Source organism: Coregonus clupeaformis, unplaced genomic scaffold (assembly GCF_020615455.1).
Source record: "Coregonus clupeaformis isolate EN_2021a unplaced genomic scaffold, ASM2061545v1 scaf0260, whole genome shotgun sequence".
In the NCBI taxonomy this organism is placed as follows: Eukaryota; Metazoa; Chordata; class Actinopteri; order Salmoniformes; family Salmonidae; genus Coregonus; species Coregonus clupeaformis.
The window spans coordinates 163,726-185,000 of NW_025533715.1; the positions used below are offsets into that span (position 1 = coordinate 163,726).

Genomic DNA, 21,275 nt, shown 5'->3' on the forward strand with positions numbered 1-21,275 from the left:
TACCTGTCGTTTCACAGCATACACTGCTTTCACACTGTGAAACGCTGAGGAGGTTCAATAGGAAACAAATGGAGATGAAGCTCCATCAATGAAAAGCTCTGTAGGGAAAATATGGAGATACTGTAGAAGTAGGGTGAAAATAACATGATAGAGAAGTAGTTAAATCCGTTAAAACAGCTAATTAAATCCGTTTTTTTTCCAGCTAATTAGGTTATTTATTTATTTTTTAGATCTTTAAACACTAAGATTGGGAGACCATATGTTTTGCTGACTGTACAAGGATTGGGCTAAAACCGTTTTTTTCCCTTAAAGGGAAAAAGCAGTGGTGGACTGGTGATTAAAGAGGTATATATGTGGAATTAAAGAGGGATATATGAGGGATATATACAAGATGATGTGAGATTCATTGGTATTTAATGAGGTATTCTCCTCTTGTTTGGAAGAGCAGGTTTAATGTGTTGTGATACACTTGTAATGGATGGGAAAGATGGGAGGAGGGAAAGTGGAAGCTCGCTCTTTTTTCTTTCTTTCTATTTCTCTTTCTCTCTCTCCTCTGTCTCTGTCCATCTCTCTTCTACAGTATATCTCTCTTTCTCCCTCTCTCTCTCCATTTCGCTCTCTGTCTCTCTCTCTCTCTCTCTTTCTCTCTCTCTCTCTCTCTCTCTCTCTCTCTCTCTCTCTCTCCCTCTCTCTCTCTCTCTCTCTCTCTCCCTCTCTCTCTCTCTTTCCCCCCTCCCCCCTCTCATCTCTCTCTTCTTTCTCTCTCTCATCTCTCTCTTTGTTTCTCTCTTTCTCTCCTGGTGTTTAACCTCCCATGACGACAGTAATAGTTTGGAGGCGGGCCCAGGAGCAAGAGCTGTCAATCAATGATGACTCAGGGGGACTTACTGTGATGTAATGGTTACACTACCCACTGATTAGCACTTTTTGTTGTGAGAGAGAAAGAGAGAGTGTGTGTGCATGCGTACGTGTGTGTGTCCAGGATTTTGCTTGGTCATGTTTGACCAAATATTCATTTTTTATCCTCAGTTTCCTTTGGAATATGTCTCTTTAGTAAATGTCTCTTTAGTAAATGTCTCTTTAGTAAATGTCTCTTTATTTAATGTCTCTTTAGTAAATGTCTCTTTAGTTAATGTCTCTTTAGTAAATGTCTCTAGGGTAAATATATCTTTAGTAAATGTATCTTTGGTAAATATATCTTTAGTAAATGGCTCTTTGGTAAATGGCTCTTTGGTAAATGTCTCTTTGGAATTTTCCCAACAGTCATGCATGTATTGTAACACAGCAGAAAGTGTGTTCATCTTCTCCTCTAGAAGACATATTTATGGTTCCTTCTTTCTCCCATGGCTCTTTTCCTATTAAACACTCTCTGGCTGTGATAGAGGCCTTGCTACTCCGTTGTCACTGATCTGACTGTGAGAGAGACCTTGCTACTCCGTTGTCACTGATCTGACTGTGAGAGAGGCCTTGCTACTCCGTTGTCACTGATCTGACTGTGAGAGAGGCCTTGCTACTCCGTTGTCACTGATCTGACTGTGAGAGAGACCTTGCTACTCCGTTGTCACTGATCTGACTGTGAGAGAGACCTTGCTACTCCGTTGTCACTGATCTGGCTGTGATAGAGGCCTTGCTACTCCGTTGTCACTGATCTGACTGTGAGAGAGACCTTGCTACTCCGTTGTCACTGATCTGGCTGTGATAGAGGCCTTGCTACTCCGTTGTCACTGATCTGACTGTGAGAGAGGCCTTGCTACTCCGTTGTCACTGATCTGACTGTGAGAGAGGCCTTGCTACTCCGTTGTCACTGATCTGACTGTGAGAGAGGCCTTGCTACTCCGTTGTCACTGATCTGACTGTGAGAGAGGCCTTGCTACTCCGTTGTCACTGATCTGACTGTGAGAGAGACCTTGCTACTCCGTTGTCACTGATCTGACTGTGAGAGAGGCCTTGCTACTCCGTTCTCACTGATCTGACTGTGAGAGAGACCTTGCTACTCCGTTGTCACTGATCTGACTGTGAGAGAGACCTTGCTACTCCGTTGTCACTGATCTGACTGTGAGAGAGGCCTTGCTACTCCGTTCTCACTGATCTGACTTTGTGTGTGTGTGTGTGTGTGTGTGTGTGTGTGTGAGAGAGAGAGAGTTTCTCTCTTCTTCTGTGTGTTTCTATGAGGACGTATGTTTTGAATGTGGGTGTATGTGTTTTGAATGTGTGTGCGCGTGCGTACATGACTGTGTGAGTGTGTGTATGTATGTGTTTTTGTGTGAAGTCTTTGTGTGAATTTGTGTGGGTGTAATCACCTGCTGTCTGGCTAGTAGCAATTGGGGGGGCAGTAATGGCGGGCCCTGGCGCCCTGCAGTGAGAGCTTAGCTTCTCTACGAGGGCCTTAAAAACAGTGGGACCCCTCATTACTCTGAATGGAACGGTCCAAACCCAGCCGGCCCCCTTCACAATCATGATGATTGTTGTTATTTAGAACCCCAACTGGGGTAGGGTGGCATGGTGGCGCGCCCCGGGTAAATTTTTCTGACAACGCTCACAATTATCCGAAGGATCCCGCGGATGCATGACATGCAACCGAGCAGAAGAGAATTGGGAAAGAATGCCCTCGTTTTGGGGAGGAGGGGGATACGTCCTGTCGCTTTCCCGTTCTCTTTTACCCCAGCTTTCATTATTTTTGTCTTTCTCTCTGTCTTTCTGTGTCTCAGAGGTCTGTGGCCTGGCACAGCAGGGTGCCGATAAAGAGGCTCAGGGACCTTTTCTCACCCGCTTTGCCCACTCACTCACACACACACACACACACAGCTACACACACACACACACACATACACACACACACACACACACACACTAGGGTCACCCTGGGGAGTCTGAGCAACAGGAGCAGCTGAAACTCAGGAGGTATCAGCCAGCATCACCCCCTCCTATAGTCAGCCTCCCACTGGCTCCTATAGAAGCCATATTGTGTGGAGCTGCATGGGGTAGGCACACTAGGCACACAGGGCAATGTGCTGGAGAACAGACAGCAGGAGAACCCTCCTTTCTACTCCATATTAACACAGTTTGGTTAACAGTCCCAATCAAACAGCAGGAAGATATGGGGCAAGAAGAGATGGTGGTGCTGCTCTGAATATATAGGATGATAATACATTAGGTGGTTGTATAGCTCCCTGTGTGTATCTGCTCTTGACTTTATTTCCCCCTATAGGTTAGTCCCTATGGCTGCATCCGTCCTCTCTGTCTTTCCCTACGTGCTCTTAGTCCCTATGGCTGCATCCGTCCTCTCTGTCGTTCCCTACATGCTCTTAGTCCCTCTCTCCCACCATCCGTCCTCTCTGTCTTTCCCTACATGCTCTTAGCCCCCCTCTCCCACCATCCGTCCTCTCTGTCTTTCCCTACATGCTCTTAGTCCCCCTCTCCCACCATCCGTCCTCTCTGTCTTTCCCTACATGCTCTTAGTCCCCCTCTCCCACCATCCGTCCTCTCTGTCTTTCCCTACGTGCTCTTAGCCCCCCTCTCCCACCATCCGTCCTCTCTGTCGTTCCCTACATGCTCTTAGTCCCTCTCTCCCACCATCCGTCCTCTCTGTCTTTCCCTACATGCTCTTAGCCCCCCTCTCCCACCATCCGTCCTCTCTGTCTTTCCCTACATGCTCTTAGTCCCCCTCTCCCACCATCCGTCCTCTCTGTCTTTCCCTACATGCTCTTAGTCCCCCTCTCCCACCATCCGTCCTCTCTGTCTTTCCCTACGTGCTCTTAGCCCCCCTCTCCCACCATCCGTCCTCTCTGTCTTTCCCTACATGCTCTTAGTCCCCCTCTCCCACCATCCGTCCTCTCTGTCTTTCCCTACATGCTCTTAGTCCCCCTCTCCCACCATCCGTCCTCTCTGTCTTTCCCTACGTGCTCTTAGTCCCCCTCTCCCACCATCCGTCCTCTCTGTCTTTCCCTACATGCTCTTAGCCCCCCTCTCCCACCATCCGTCCTCTCTGTCTTTCCCTACATGCTCTTAGCCCCCCTCTCCCACCATCTGTCCTCTCTGTCTTTCCCTACATGCTCTTAGCCCCCCTCTCCCACCATCCGTCCTCTCTGTCTTTCCCTACGTTCTTAGTCCCCCTCTCCCACCTCCTTTCTTTGTCCCCTCTGTTCGTCCCCCTGTCCCCTGATCCATCCCTTTAACGACTCTCCAAGCGAAGTGTGTCTGTGCTAACCAGCAGCAGTGTGTGTGTAAGGGATGACATCATTAAATGGCCTGGTGGTTAGATATGCTGCTGTGGCATTACTGTGGAGGAAAATACAGAAGATGATCAATTTCTACCCAGAGAGGCTGGAGAGAGCCACACACACACATAAACACACACACACACACACACACACACACACACACTCACGCACACACACTGGGCCTCTCTAAGGATTAGAGGATATTGACTGCTTGCTATCTCCCCGCCTGCCTACATGTAGCAGCATTATTATTGGTGTTATTTATATAGCAAGGGGAAAGGGAGAGCGGGAGAGCGGGAGAGCTCACTGTTCAAACAAACAGCCCTGCAGTAACTCTTTAATTCCATATAGATGCGGTAAAGAGGTCAATGGAACGCAGACCGTGGGGGATAGAAGGACCCTGGATTGGCGCACATTCAACACATCTGATCTAACAAAGTGGATATTGGTCAAATCCGTCATGAGGCACACAATGTGGTTACTAAAGTCTGAATTGGATATATTGGCTGTTTCCGCTGCATAACATTTAGAAGTTGTCCCTTTTCAGGTTTAGAAGAAGTGACTGCTAAATGCTAACTCCCGTTTGTATAAGCTGGTAGCATAGCTAGCATAGAGAAATCGGTGGTGTAATGCAGTTGATTGGTAACGATGACATGAACATGTGTTGCGTTTGACATCAATAGAAGCATTATACTGCACATATTAACAATAGCCTAAATGTAGGGGGAATGAGGAGATTCAGGATCTTTCCCCCAAGGCATCTTTCCCCCGTGCGTTTCCATGGCAATTCCATTGTTTTGGTCGAGTTCCATGGACGTCTTCATTGCATCTGGGAGAGACTGCATGGCTGGTGTTCACTCAACTAGTACTGCCGCAGACTGTAAAGAGGAGAGGATGGGTGGGTGTGTGTGTGTGTGTGTGTGTGTGTGTGTGTGTGTGTGTGTGTGTGTGTGTGTGTGTGTGTGTGCGTGCGTGCGTGCGTGCGTGTGTGTGTGTGTGTGTGTGTGTGTGTGTGTGTGTGTGTGTGTGTGTGTGTGTGTGTGTGTGTGTGTGTGTGTGTGTGTGTGTGCGTGTGTGTGTGTGTGTGTGTGCGTGTGTGTGTGTGTGCATGTGTGTGAAGATGCTATAGGCACCAGAGGAATGGAGAAGAGTGAGTTGTTGTTGTCCTAGCTAACTGCTGAGCATGTACAGGCCTGAATAGAGTCAATGAGGAAAGCTAAGGCAGCTATGCTCTTATCTGTAGGTTATAGTAGTGCAATCCAAGCTGAATGTTATTCAAGTAAACCAATAGTGAAACATTCAGAGATATTCAGTTTAGATTCCTGGTTAAAATAGTGTTTTTCTCCCAGATATGAATGATGTTTTAAGAATGTGTGAAACATATTGCTCCATATTCAATAACACAAAAGATAACCCTGAACCACACTTACCTATTTTCCCAATTAATGGTGATTATTAACCTTAGTCATATTCAAGGTTGGAAGAAAAATTGCATCCCGTCAACACAAATAGTCTCTTATTTTCACGTCTACATGGTACATTCTGCCTAAGAGTGGTTAGGAAAAAAGGGAGGAAAATACTTAAATACTTAATAGGATAACCTCCCCTCACTTGTACACCTGTAATCTCTGCTAGCAAGTAGCGTCTTTGCTAATTTATACATGAAGTTTTCACTGACCCTTCTAGTCTAACATTAGCACTGATGGAAGGATGAGAAAGAGGAGGGATTTACACTCTCTACCTCCGCCTTCCACCTTTCACCTTTCACCTTTCACCTTTCACCTTTCACCTTCCCTCTCTCCCATCATCCCTCCTCCTTATTGTCTCTCCATGTCTTCCTCTCTGTTAGCAAAGCTGTTAGCACCTGAGTCGTGCTCATCATCTGCCACATCTTCCTATTTATGGTGAACTATGTCTACAATTCCTGTTTAAATAAAGCTGCGGCTAATTTGAATCGAATTATGCGGCGAGTGGGATATTGACGTGTGTGTCATAGGGACAGCTAGGTACACTCATGAAACCTTAACAACTTCACTCAGGCATTAGACGTGTCCCAAATTGCACCCAATTCCCTGTATAGGGAATAAGTCCCATAGGGATCTGGTCAAAAGTAGTGCACTATGTAGTCATCTGCACTGATCAGAACAACACAAACCGTTTTCCCCTTTCAGTGCTGGACAGAGGAATTCAGTTGAATGTCTGACATGCTTTCAATTCTGTCAAATGTGGACCCCTTTCCTTTTTCAGTTGCAATGAACTCATGTTCTCTTCTTCTCTTCTCTCTCTCTCCTTCCCTCTCTCACTCGCTCTCCTGTGACCTCCTGACCTCCTGTGGTGCATTCTGGGTAACAGGTAAGTCCCATGATGCAGTTTACTTCACTTTGTATGCCTTTTTCAGGATTTCGTTTTAGTTGTTGCGGAACGCTTCCATTTAAGATAGAATCATTAGAGATAGAGGGGTGGATGTAACTCTCCACTGGGCCCTGCGACTTTGGCACTCTGACTCAAACTCACGTTTCCAATCATTGAGTCATTCCCATTCACACCAATGGTTCTTGCTACCTCAGCATACTCAGAGTAGAAAATGGAAGGCCCCGGTCTCTCCTCCAAACTCCGAAGGCCATAAATGAAAGATTATTATGTTTCATTAATATTGTACCATATTAAGAATCGCTCTGCACATTAGATCTCTGAAAATGTCCTCCTTGGACCTGGCTAAAATCAATATCCCATTATCCAGTATTGGGGCTGGTATTCATATGGCAGCCATGATGGTATAATATAATGATATTTTTGACCTGGCTTTCCATCATAAATCAGCGTCTTTAGGAAATTAGAGGGAGTGGTTTAAAATAGTTGTGTGTGTTTGTGTGTGTGTGTGTGTGTGTGTTTATGTGTGTCTTCGTGTTCTCCACAAGTATCTGCTTGCACCACTGTCTATTTGTGATCAGGCAGTGCCCTGGCCACCCATGCTGAGCCGTTGCCAGCTGCTGTTTGGCTGTTGTGTTTCTAAGCCATCTGTAAGCCTTCTGAATAACAGTATATTAATCTGAATCACCACTAAAAGAGCGCTCCAATACAAACACTACTTCCACTGCTGCTTCATCCCAAATGGCACCCCATTTCCTATATAGTACACAACTTTTGACTAAAGCCCTTATGGGCCTTGTTCAAAAGTAGTGCACTATATAGGGAATAGGGTGCCATGTGGGACACAACTTCTCTCTCTCTTTCGCCTTTGGCTGGAATTAAGTCCCAACTGTTCAGCTAGCTATCTGCTAATCAAATGTAACCCCTCTCAGCTTACGGCCAAGGATGTGTGTGTGTGTGTGTGTACGTGCACATATTTGTCATTTATGCGTGTGTGTGTGTGCGCTAATTTGTCGTGTGTGCGTGTGCTAATTTGTCATGTGTGTGTGTGTGTGTGTGAGTGTGTGTGTCAGCTCCAGCCAGCGGTGATCTAACCATGTGCTGTGTCCAGTAAGAGGTCACTATGGGGTTAGATTAATCAGATGGCCTTGCACTGGCCCCAGACCCCTGGCTCCACGCCTACAGGACTACAGCCAGGTGTTGGCTGGCCCCTGGATGTCACTAACACACACACACACACACACACAAACAACAAACATGCGCACGTACACACACACACACTACTGAATTTCATCCAATATCATCACTGATTCAGTCTTTTCTATCAACTGAGTGCAGTTCCCTTCATACTGTTGAACACAACCAAGGGCCAGTGTTGTGTTAGTCTTAGTCACTGGTAGGGTGTCTGTGGGAGAGAGTTTACCCCGCAGTGTTGATGATGTGGTGATGCTGCTCTTCAAAGCCCAGGTGGGGTGCTGTGTCCATACTGACCTGCTGCTGGCAGCTGGGTCTCTGTAAACACCAGCCACAGTTATCCTCTAGGGAGGGAGGGGCGAGAGAGCAGTAGCACACACATTATCAGCTGTCAATCACTCCCCAAGCCACTGAGGTGACAGAGGTGACACAAACAGCATCACGGTCACCATGGTGTTGTGATTTCCCTTTGGACTCCTCCTCTCCTCTCCTCTCCTCTCCTCTCCTCTCCTCTCCCCTCCTCTCCCCTCCCCTCCCCTCCCCTCCCCTCCTCTCCTCTCCTCTCCTCTCCTCTCCTCTCCTCTCCTCTTCTCCTCTGCTCCTCACCAATTCCGCTCCGTTCCTCAGTATTTTCTCAGGGATCCAACCAGTGCAACCAAACAGCTGGCTGAGATGCTGAATTAAAGATGGGTAAATAAATATTACATGTTAAGTGCAGTTTCAACTGGGGAGGAGAAGGGTGGCCTATTGTTGGAGCGAGACAGGATATGCCTTTCTCAGAAGATCCTGGCTTTTTTAGACTGGACACCCATGCTGAAGGATAGTCTAATGCATAGAGGATAAAGAGTTGGTAGACTAATGGTCTAGTATAGCACTGTTTTATATGGGGGATCCAGACTCTGGGATAGAGGGATTTGGGGGTAACACTTTACTTTATGCATATACAGAGGCTGAAGCTAACTCCATGGCTTTACAGTAAAGTACATCCAGTGTTTTAGACAGGACATCGCCCTCCTCTTAGCTAAGGATTGAAGCTACAACTAGTAATGTAAAGTATAGCTTTACATATGCTACTATGGGACTGTTTTAAGCAGGATATCTCTCTCTGCCAGGTCCAGTACAGCCACACTACATTTGAGCCAGTCTGTGGGCTGGCTAATAGAACCAAATTTCTAGCCGCTCCACCAATACTGATAAACAGACATAACACTGTATTATGGCTCCCCCCCTCAACACACACACAGTGCCTCAAGGTCTGCTATGTGCTTTCCAGCAGAATCTCCTGCAGTGCAGTGAAATGTAATATGCACTTGAGGGGATGATTGTGTTTAGTAAGTGTAGGCATGTGTGTCTTTATTGTGTTTCTGTCCAATGGAATGTGTGAGAGTGTCACACACAGAAGATTTGTGTGCACGTGTGCGTTTGTGCATCTGTAGTTTTTTTTGTGTGTGTGGGTTTGTGTGTGTGTGCTTGCGTGCGTGCGTGCAAACATGTGTGTGTGTGTGTGTGTAGTTCAAATCAAATATTATTTGTCACATGCTTCCGTAGACAACAGGTGTAGACAAACAGTGAAATTATTACTTACGGGTCCATTTCCAACAATGTAGAGTTAAAGATTATTTTTTTATTTTTTGTAATAAAAGAAATTGAAATATTGACACAAGGAATAAATACACAGTGAATAATGAATAAAAATAGTGAGTAAAAATAACATGGCTATATACAGGGAGTAGAACATAACATGCCTATATACAGGGAGTAGAAAATAACATGCCTATATACAGGGAGTAGAAAATAACATGGCTATATACAGGGAGTAGAAAATAACATGGCTATATACAGGGAGTAGAAAATAACATGGCTATATACAGGGAGTAGAAAATAACATGCCTATATACAGGGAGTAGAAAATAACATGGCTATATACAGGGAGTAGAAAATAACATGCCTATATACAGGGAGTAGAAAATAACATGGCTATATACAGGGAGTAGAAAATAACATGCTTATATACATTTTTTTACATTTTAGTCATTTAGCAGACGCTCTTATCCAGAGCGACTTACAGTTAGTTAGTGCATACATTTTTTTTATTTTATTTTTTCATACTGGCCCCCCGTGGGAATCAAACCCACAACCCTGGCGTTGCAAACGCCATGCTCTACCAGCTGAGCTACATCCCAGGGAGTAGAAGATAACATGGCTATATACAGGGAGTAGAAAATAACATGTCTATAAGTAGGGAGTAGAAAATAACATGCCTATATACAGGGAGTAGAAAATAACATGGCTATATACAGGGAGTAGAAAATAACATGGCTATATACATTTTTTTACATTTTAGTCATTTAGCAGACGCTCTTATCCAGAGCGACTTACAGTTAGTTAGTGCATACATTATTTTTTATTTTATTTTTTCATACTGGCCCCCCGTGGGAATCAAACCCACAACCCTGGCGTTGCAAACGCCATGCTCTACCAGCTGAGCTACATCCCAGGGAGTAGAAGATAACATGGCTATATACAGGGAGTAGAAAATAACATGCCTATATACAGGGAGTAGAAAATAACATGCCTATATACAGGGAGTAGAAAATAACATGGCTATATACAGGGAGTAGAAAATAACATGCCTATATACAGGGAGTAGAAAATAACATGGCTATATACAGGGAGTAGAAAATAACATGGCTATATACAGGGAGTAGAAAATAACATGGCTATATACAGGGAGTAGAAAATAACATGCCTATATACAGGGAGTAGAAAATAACATGGCTATATACAGGGAGTAGAAAATAACATGGCTATATACAGGGAGTAGAAAATAACATGGCTATATACAGGGAGTAGAAAATAACATGGCTATATACAGGGAGTAGAAAATAACATGGCTATATACAGGGAGTAGAAAATAACATGACTATATACAGGGAGGAGAAAATAACATGGCTATATACAGGGAGTAGAAAATAACATGGCTATATACAGGGAGTAGAAAATAACATGGCTATATACCGGGAGTAGAAATTAACATGGCTATATACAGGGAGGAGAAAATAACATGGCTATATACAGGGAGGAGAAAATAACATGGCTATATACCGGGAGTAGAAAATAACATGGCTATATACAGGGAGTAGAAAATAACATGGCTATATACAGGGAGTAGAAAATAACATGGCTATATACAGGGAGTAGAAAATAACATGCCTATATACAGGGAGTAGAAAATAACATGGCTATATACAGGGAGTAGAAAATAACATGGCTATATACAGGCAGTACAGGTACCGAGTCAATGTGCAGGGGTACAAGGTAATTGAGGTAGTTCACTTTTAATGCAAGTGTGCACCGACAAGAGACCGTTGTTTGGTTAAGCGTGTTGCTGTAGCACTCATGTGATTGCAGAGTTTGCTAAACAAATGGCCACTGGATTCATGCAAATAATCATGATATCATTCTGCCAGGTAGGCATAGCCTACTTTGTAGTTAACATGTAATTGAGAAGGTTTTTGGCATAGCCTTTCCATCTACCAGAAGAAGGTTATCATTAGCATCATTGCTAACGGCTACACAAAGTGTAGACTAATCATACGCAGGCACCGCACAACACAAACAGAGAAGAGGCCGCTCCTGTGCCGTTTCACAAAGTTGCAGGAAAATACAAATCACTGATGAATTTTGTTCATGTCTTATGATTCACTTGGGCAAATTAATAACATTTTCTAATCATTTCAATTGATTTAGTTGATTTCCTGTTAAGTTCAATAAAACATTTAATATTGTTGAATTTCATTTGAATGTCTGGATTGGGTGATTCCGTCCGCGTTCTCCGCAGCGTGGATTCTATAGGGCCCTTTGTGTGTGCATCAGGAAAAGGAAGAGAGAGATGAAATTGAACCGACTACAAACACAGTCATGCATTAAACATGGGAATGAATGGCAATCCCATCCCAGACAATATACAGGGGCATGTTTAAGTGTCTGGGGAGGAGAAGTGGAACACATGTTTAAGTGTGGCCATGTTTAGAAAGTCATCACTGGAGTGATTAAAAAAGAAATTAAAATACACTCAGCCTCTCTACCTCTACTTGTGTCGACCCATCTTTGTTTGGTTAATGAGGACTCAGTTTTAAGTTGTGTGTGTGTGTGTGTGTGCGTGTGCGTGTGCGTGTGTGTGTGTGTGTGTGTGTGTGTGTGTGCGTGTGTGTGTGTGTGTGCATGTGCGTGCGTGTGTGTGTGTGTGTGTGTGTGTAGAGGTCATAATACAGTGTTGAGTGTTTATCTGAGAACACACTCACTCACATAAATACAGCCAAGAAATGCACATATCCACAATACATATACAATATTTTTTGATTCACACACTGTAGCGATATTACATAGACCTGCTGTTAACTGATTTATAACTTACAGTCCAACTCAGTTAGAAATACAAACCATTATTGTCACACCTATACAGGAAATAACATAAAGGACGATATTCTAGACACACACACACACACAGTGTTAAAGTCTGATTGATTCTTAGTGGGGAGCCAGCAGACGTTCAAGTGTTTATGGTCGTCAAGTTGCTCTCCGTCCATCTCTCCCCATAGCAACAAGAGCAGTGCTTTAAAAACAGTTACATGTAGAGTGTGAAATACGGCGATTGCCAGAGTAATGAGGTTTTCCAAAAGGCCTTAGTCCGTTTGGGCCACAATAATATTGATTTAATTCATATTAATGCCGCATGACAAGGCATAGCCGACTATCAGTAACGAAACCAGATTTTTTTTTTCAGCTTGTGTGGGTGTCGGCGTGCCTGGCATTCATATGTGTGTTTGTGTGTGTGTCTCTCTGTGTGTGTGTGTGTGTGTGTCTCTCTGTGTGTGTTTGCCTGCGTACGAGGCTCTATCTCTCTCCTCTCCACAGTCTAGTAGGAAGGATAATAGCCTCTTCTTCCAACACACCCTGAGCGAGACAAACACTCCCAAGCATGGGAATGTATGAATGGAATGTATAGACAAAATGGGCCCAGGTCCAACTCTATATACCCATAGCAGTGTAGAGGAGTGGCCTAACGTTATGATAATGTCTAATGAATTGGGTAATTCATTATGGAATATAAAATATGGATTTATTTATATTTTACAGTAAACGAGGCACCACCTATCATTTAAGTCGATAGGAAACTTTCTTAGCAAGTAGGGATAAACCGTACATGTCACAATTATAATCAGAAGGTTCCGTAGAGTTATTTTAATGACGAGTCGGATTCAAAATCTCAGAGACAGTGATATTATTTTATAACACAACAAATATTTATTATAAAAACAAGGTCATGCTACAGTACAGGATAAATGACAGATTATGGCAAAAATGATAAACAATGATGAAGTAGTTAGAAAGAGAAAATAGAGGATGGTTTCTTTTATCTCACAGGAGTAGCACAAGCAATTATTTAGGATGATTTTAAATGAGACAAAGCAGGGATTTTAAGAGAGAGATAGCCTGCGTTGAATGCGCTTACGTGGACTTCCATAGTAGCTCAATCACTGGCTGGATTCCCAAACGTCCTTTCTGTGCGAAAAAGGGACAAAGTCCCTGTTCAAACAGTTCCGGGGTGGTGTCTTTGTCCAATTGAGATTGAAGTGAGAGCAGAGGACAATCATTCAAATTCCTATGTTGGTGTTTTGGCCTCCACTCATTGAAATCGGGGGGGATCAATAAGCAAGGGCACTTTCCAGTTACCAACTACGCTGACATCTGAGCAGCAGAAGCATTTCGGTCGGCCGTGGCTATTATTCGCGCTACGCTATTATATTTCAGTTCGAATGGACAGTGAGGGCGGGGCTCCTTGCCTGATTGGCTGAAATGTTCTGTGGTCACGCTTAGCAGGAGGTGCCCCAGCCCCAGGGAGGAGAGTCCCTTCCCTTAGGGAATTGAATAGTGTTCCGTTATTGATGGATAAATCCTTTGTAAAACCGGGAAAGGTGGGTAATAGTTCAGGGCATAATGTTCCCTACATAATGATATAAAACATGACATGTTCTCCATGAAATACAGAGAAGTTATTCACAACGGGGAAAATACACAAAATCATTGAACATTTCTACAGCACACAATGATCACCTCTCTGCCTAGATCCTTATGTAATGATTTCTGGTGTTAACAACAATGTTGATTCCATATGAATGGTCTGGATTCTGTCCGTTTAGAGCAGGGGGAGCCATTTGGCAGGCCCCTGCTGTTACGGTGCCGTCCTGTCCTGGATAGAACATTTGAAGTGGATGTTCTGCCTTTTAATGGCCCTCTGGAGTGTTATCTTGTAATCCAGAGTGTGTTTTTTTTATTATTATATTTTATTTATACAGGGTGGGTCAACATTGAGACCAGGGTCTCATTTACAAGGGTGGCCTGTGAACATGAACATACACAATTTAATACACATCATGTAAGATAATATCAATACAATAAATACAACAAGATTAATCAAAACAAACACAACTCTAACATATCACATCCCTTAACAGATGGACCAATATTATTTGTATATATAGTGAAGAGAACAGGGCCCAAAATTAACCCCTGCAGCACACCTTTCGTAATATTGAGGAAACTAGATTTGATACCGTCAGTAAGCACACATGGTGTCCTGTCCATTAGATAGATAGTTCTTGAACCAATTGCAGAATTCCTGCTCTAGGCCTATTTCAGACAACCTCTGAACAAGTAAGAAATGGTCAACCGTATCAAACAGGTCAATAAGGCAGCACAATGATGTTTATGGTCTAAACAATATAGCGCATCTAAGACGAGTGGAGCCGTTTTTATTGGGAAAGGGGGGAAAGAGTGGCTGGGTTGTGCCACGTCTTTTCATCTCTACCGTTGGCATAGCGATGGGCGAGTAGATATGTATTGGGTACGCTCTGCCAACTACTAGGCATTAGGAATTGGCCTGGTCTTTTGTCAGCGTCAGTAATCCAAACTGCTCTATACTCATGTAGCAATACGCACCAAACTAATCAAGTCTTCTTTTGTTTATTTCATTGTGTTTGTTTACACCTTTCATTTTCCACCGTGGAGTAAAGGGAGGTTTTAGATTGTTGTGTTGTTGTGTGTGTAGCCTAGACGTGTTAATCAGACCGGATAAGGACGTGATACCTGGTGAAAGCTGCCTTTAGCTAATATACTCAGGTAAGCTAGTTGATTCTGACAATGTGTCTAGAACAGATGTAAGGGTGTGTGTGTGTGTGTGTTTGTGTGCTCTGAGGCGTGTTAATGACAGCAGGCAGAAAATGAACATAGGCAATGAGCAGACTCGTACATTATCTGTCATACAGGTACAGTTCTGTGTTTGTGTCTGTGTGTGTGTGTGTGTGTGTGTGTGTCTGTGTGTGTGTGTGTGTGTGTGTCTGTGTGTGTAAGATGTTGATGTGCCTGTAGGATTTAAACACCCCCCCTTTCCCAAAACACGTGTAAATATTGGACTATAAATTGTGCCTTCCTGTATTATACTAATGCTAAAATGTTTATTCTATTCTACTGAGCCATTTACTTTATGTTCATTCTTTTATCATGTTTGTATTATCTGTTCTTATTTCTTATTGTTGTTGAATTGACGAGAAAGAACCTGCAAGTAAGCATCCTGTACATACGACTAATACAACTTGAAACTTGAGGATATGTAGTATATGTATGGGTATTCATTAGCTGTGTGTATTATGAATCTAAATATTATTACAGTACTGGTATACAGTTGCATTATTCCCTAGCTGGGGTATAAAGAATAGAGTCTAGGTAAAGGTGTGCCTGTCTATTTTCTGTAGTGTTTTTTCCCCCTAGCTAGAATGGCTAAGTGCGTGCATGCCCGAGAGAGGGAGAGGTATCAGTGAGAGAATGTGTGTGTGTGTGCGTGTGTGTGTGTGTGTGTGTGTGTGTGTGTGCGTGCGTGCGTGTGTGTGTGCGTGTGTGTGTGTGTGTGCGTGTGCGTGCGTGCGTGCGTGTGTCTGCAGGTGAAGCCACGCAACAGATGAGTGAAGACTCCAAATGGTTAAAGCAGAGACGGCCCCTCCTCCGCTCCCCTCCCTTCCCCCGACCTCCTTTCTGCTCCCTCCTCCCCCGGTGGGTGTAAACAGAAAGAGGCTCAACCTATAGCATGCCTCCCTCCCTTCTTTCAGACCCAAGCCCCTCCCCTCTTCTGCAACCAGCGGCACAGCTCCGAAAGAGTGCCTCAAACTTGGAGAGAGCGAGAGAGAGAAAGAAAGAGGGAAGATTCCATTTAGAAAGGCAGGCAGCGGCAGAGAGGGTGCGAGAGAAAGCGTGGACCAACCACCAACCAGCAGGATGCGCATTTAACCACCCACTGTCCAGCCTAAGGAAAAGAAAAAAAACCTAGCCATCATTCTCGTTAATGAGTTGAGCTTGAAGCCTGAGCTTGATGAGGCTTGCGATAGAGAGTGAGTGTGATTGTTCATTGAGAGGAGCCTCTCTGTGTTCTGTGTGTGCGTTTTAGAGAGAGAGTGGAATGGGAGAACCAGACTACTGCCACTAGAACCACTGAAAGAGACTGTGTGCCGAGGAGAGAGAGAGAGAGAGAGAGAGAGAGAGAGAGAGAGAGAGAGAGAGAGAGAGAGAGAAGGCACGTGTTTTGTGGAGGAAAAGAAAAGGGGGAAAAAGCTCCAGGCAAGGCACAGCGCGGCACCGTGTCTACCCAGCTTCATGCCTCTGTGATCGGGTAACGAGAGCAGCCAGGAGGGCTCTGACCGGATCCTTTTAACACTTTTGGCGAAGGAACAACTGGGGGATTTCTTAACCTAAGGTAACAACTGAAACCAGTATATTCTCTACTGCTGCTAATTTACCTTCCTCCGGGTCTAAGGCAGTGTGCCATTTACGCACCCCTCTCTGTGTGTGTGTGTGTGTGTGTGTGTGTGTGTGTGTGTGTGTGTGCACGCCTGTGCGTGTGTGTGCACCTGTGTGTCCACATGCCTTGCCTGTGGTCAATGCAATGCGCTCATTTGCTGTCAATTATATACCCATTGTCTGCTTAAGTGGCTGTGTTTAAATAATCTTCAAATGAAAGGAGTTCTGTATATGTTGAGGGGACCTGTATCGCATGGTAATACGTTTCTCTCTCTCTGTGACTCCGTGACTCTGGCACTTTGAGAGTTGATTGGTGAGAGAGTGCGAGAGAGAGAGAGAAGCCAAACACTCCCTTGAAAAAAGCTCCCTCGAAGCTAGCCTGCCCTCACCACCGTCAGATGTTCTGAATTAGAGTGAATAGTTGTTGCGAAGCAGAGCCCAGTCAATGTTCCTTTTTTGGGGCTGCTTGTGGTCAGAATTTCCAGTCTCTCCAAATCCACCCTGGCTATAATACCAGGCAGGATGAGGGGGCTAATGCTGTGGAGGGGGATCCTCAAGGCTTTGTTGAATTGGCTCAATAGCATAATAGATTAATTGTTTGATTTAAAAGGCTGTGAAAAATAGGTTTGTTTATGTAATTTTTATGGAAATTGGTATTTTCATGGCCATTTGATGTCCTGTCTTTTAAGTTGTGGAAACAGGCATAGCCTACAGTGCCGTCCGTAACACATGTAATAATTCTCACTCCCGTCCTGTTACGGGGAGAATAGACCCTTACAGTGCAGGATAATTGGAACCATATTTTACAGGGGTGTTTTGGAATTTCTCACTCTGTTACCTTTCCAATTAGCCTGTTCTACATCTCTCTGCCTGCTGCTGAGTGACGGGAAGATGGAGCGATAACGGACAGAACTGAATAACTGTTAGTCGGAATAAAAGAGTGAACGATGTCACAATGGACCAGTTTTGTGTTCGTAAACGTCGTGGAGATGAACAGATCTTAAAATCTGTACAAATATATATATATATATATATAATGGACAGAACAGATAGACAGATGAGCTAGATAAAGAGAAAATCATGTGATAATATGATTTTATGATTTCAATATGTTCATAATCTACGTGTTATAGAAGTGTGATTTGTCATTATGTTCCATCAGTTAAGGAAACTTAGATGGCTCTGTCGTATTATTAAAAACAAGACAATAGGTAGGAGTACTGGGGGCGCAGCAACAATGCGTGCGCTCATGCATTAAAGACGCTGTGAAATTCCACCAGTCAGTGATTCCTCTCAGGCCCACTACCACTGAGAGGAACCTGTGGTTTCTCATAATGTCAAACATTTCCCCTGATTGTTAAGACCCGAGAAAACAAGAATCAGAAAGAAATGGACCTCTCTCTCTCTCTCTCTCTCTCTCTCTCTCTCCTCTCTCATCCCCTCTCTCTCTCTCTCTCTCTCTCTCTCTCTCTCTCTCTCTCTCTCTCTCTCTCTCTCTCTCTCTCTCTCTCTCTCTCTCTCTCTCTCTCTCTCTCTCTGTCTCTTTGTCTGTCTGTCATATTTCAGATCTGAGTGCCAAAGCCTCTGACCCTACAGGCTCTATATTCGCGTCCCAAATGGCACCCTATTCCCTACATAGTGCACCTCTTTTGATCAGAGCCCGATAGGTCGTGCACTATACAGGGAATAGGGTTCCATTTGGGATGCGCACACAATGAGAAATAAGCTGTCAAGAATTACTGAGGAGGCCGGGGCCATGTGCGAAGGTGTTTAATGTCCCTCTCATGCAGCGGGCCTTGCTGCATGGTTCCACTTTAACTCTCATACTAAGACTCTCTGGTGATTTATGGCCCAGGACCCCATTCTTTGATTCCACACTACATTGATTTTTGGAGAAGGGGAATAATGGTTTGCAATGTTAGACATTGAAAGAAAGAATGGAGCGAAGGGGATAAAAAAAGAGTAGGAGGAAATAACCAGCTGAACCTGGCCATCCTTCCTCTTCTCTTTCTCCCTCTCTTTCTTTCTCTTCACGAATGGAAAGAGATCGCCTAGCAACGGGGCCCAGGCTGTGCTTGGTGTGTGTGTGTGTGTGTGTATCACATTGTGCGATATATACACTTAGTGTGTGCAGTAATCTGGTTGATGGACTGCATTACTGGAGCTGAATAAAAGTTTCAATTACGTTTGATACGCCGTCGTGATATTTCTCTGATTTAGCGCCTTGTAAAACGGGCCAGGTCACATTTTCTTATCCATATATTTCTTTGTTTTATTGTTTGTGTTATTACATCGAAAGGCATTTATCGTAGCGTAGGGGTGACATTATTTTATATTTTTAAATAAAATATTATGCCGGTTCAGAGTCCTAGACCTACATCTTGATGGCTGGGGGGTTATATAGTGCCTCAACTCATTGTTAATTTATAGAGGAAAATTGGAAAAGGCCCGACGGAGCCGATCCAGGGTTTTTAAAAAATAAAGGAGAAAAGAGGGAAAATGGTGATTGACGTCGACATTGGTTAAAAACAGCCTATAGGCCTGCAGTCTATTGCATCCTCATTAGCATAATATGTGGTTATTATATAACCATGTTGTGATGGAGGGATGAGATGAGGGATTACAAAGAGCAATGTCCATGGGAATGGACATGGAAGAGGGGGTGAAGAGCGCTTGAAGTTTCATCGTCCGCACGGAAGAGCTCTTTAGCTCGTTCTCTCTCTTCATCTCTGTTTTTCTCTCTCTCCAGCCCCTCTGTGATTAAACTTAATATCTCTCCATCCGTCCCTGTAGAACATCACCCCCATCATTAGAGAGGAGTGATTTACGAAGTGAAAGAGAGAGAATGAGTGTGTGTGTGTGTGTGCGTACATGCGTGTGTGTGTGTGTGTGTGTGTATCTGCTGTTGAGGGAGGTGTGAGCTAGTAGCTTTATCTAGCTAGGTGTCCAGATGGCTAGGATCACTTCGTCCACTGATCTAAGAGGGCTAGAGAGAGGCACTGACTGACACTTCTGAAGGAGCACCTTCTCTCTCTCTCTCTATCTCTCTCTCGCGCGCTCTCGCTTTCTCCATATATTGTTCTATCACTCTCTCGCTCTTTCTCTCTCGTTCTCTCTCTCTCTCTCTCTCTCTCTGTCACTCTCTCTCTGTCTTTCTCCATATATTGTTCTATCTCTCTATCTCTCTCTCTCTCTGTAATTCTCCCCCTTTTTGTCTCTCTTTCTCCTCCTTTCTCCCCCCTCTTCTCCTATATAACAGCTCCGGTCCGTTCAGGGCCTCCAGCCCTCACCATAACAACACATACAGTACATACCCATCAGCCAATCGATCTATTTTATTTTCTCATCACATCCACCTTTCATCTCCAGCTCTGCTCCAGATAAGACTTGGAGGAGGAGGCATCTATTGTATATTGTTGCAAGCGGCTGTTGCAGGCGGTGCGCAGGGAATGGTGCAAAACAGTTAAGCTATACTCATCCATTTGGCATAAGAAGAGGGCCCCTCAATGGGGCTTGCTGCTTCCAGAATATTCTTTGTGATTGCCTGGCACGGGCAAAAGGGAGCTTGCTACAGATTGGGCTGTTTGGCGACGAGCCGGAGAGGAGCGGGGAAGGTTGGCCGGAGGAGGGTTTCTGACAAATAAACGGTACGCCGTCGATGGTATGCTAATTCTCCTGTCCGTCTGTATGTGTGTGAGAAGACTTGTGTTTGGTGTGTAAATATGAATTAGATTGGTTGTGTCCCAAATTGCACCCTGTTCCCTATATTATTCATTCTTATTGGCCCTGGTCAAAAGTCATTTTTTATAGGGAATAGGGTGCTATTTGAGACGCAGACATGGATGGAGATTTAAATGGATACGTTACAGCGAGGAGACGCTAGTGTGGAAGAAAAAGGAAAGATCATTGAGGGAATTTATTGAATTAACCTATTATTTATTTTCGCATTGTTTCTCTGAAATTATTCATCTTCAGAAAATATATGAATGCATTCCAAATCCCATCAGAACAAAAGGCATTAATTTAGGCCCAAGTCGTTGGATAAATATACACATTTCGAAAATATATTTAAATGAGGAAATTTTGTATACAAATATTATAATTTAAATTAAAAATAATAAAGTATATATATATATACCATTTAAACTATAAAGGATATAGTTTAGTATAAATAGAAGTAGGTGGAAAATCCTGAATTGTTTTAGTGGTCACCATTTTTATTAGCTATAAAAATAAAAATAAATGATTCTTCCAAAAATCAAATACTAATGAATAATTATTAAAATAATAATTGTAAAAAATAACAGCACCATATGTAGTTATATTTATATTATCACCTTATACAACCTTCCATAAATAACATAACGTAAGTATGTACTAATTTGGGGCTGACAGAGTGTGAGAACCAGGGGAAACAGAGCCCATCATGTGGGCCAAACAGAGGAAATGATCCTTGTGATGGAGTGGCCTAGCCCTGTGGACACACACACACATGCGCGCACGCACGCGCGCACACACACACACACACACACACACACACACACACACACACACACACACACACACACACACACACACACACACACACATACACACATAAGCACACACTGCTGGGTCATAAATCCTCATATGAATAATACA

At 43.8% G+C, this 21,275-nt stretch overlaps 1 protein-coding gene across 11 annotated transcripts in view; it reads left to right on the top strand.

Moving 5' to 3' along the window:
• Positions 1–21,275, top strand: part of tenm3 (teneurin transmembrane protein 3) — a 274,702-nt gene that overhangs the window by 47,618 nt on the left and 205,809 nt on the right. Inside the window, exon 1 of one of the 11 annotated variants that reach the window (XM_045214466.1) lies at positions 15,990–16,590. The exons of the other annotated variants lie outside the window; for them this stretch is intronic. The gene's annotated coding sequence lies outside the window, so the exon portion shown is untranslated. Of the gene's footprint in view, positions 1–15,989; positions 16,591–21,275 lie in introns of those variants that run through there. 11 annotated transcript variants of the gene reach the window in all.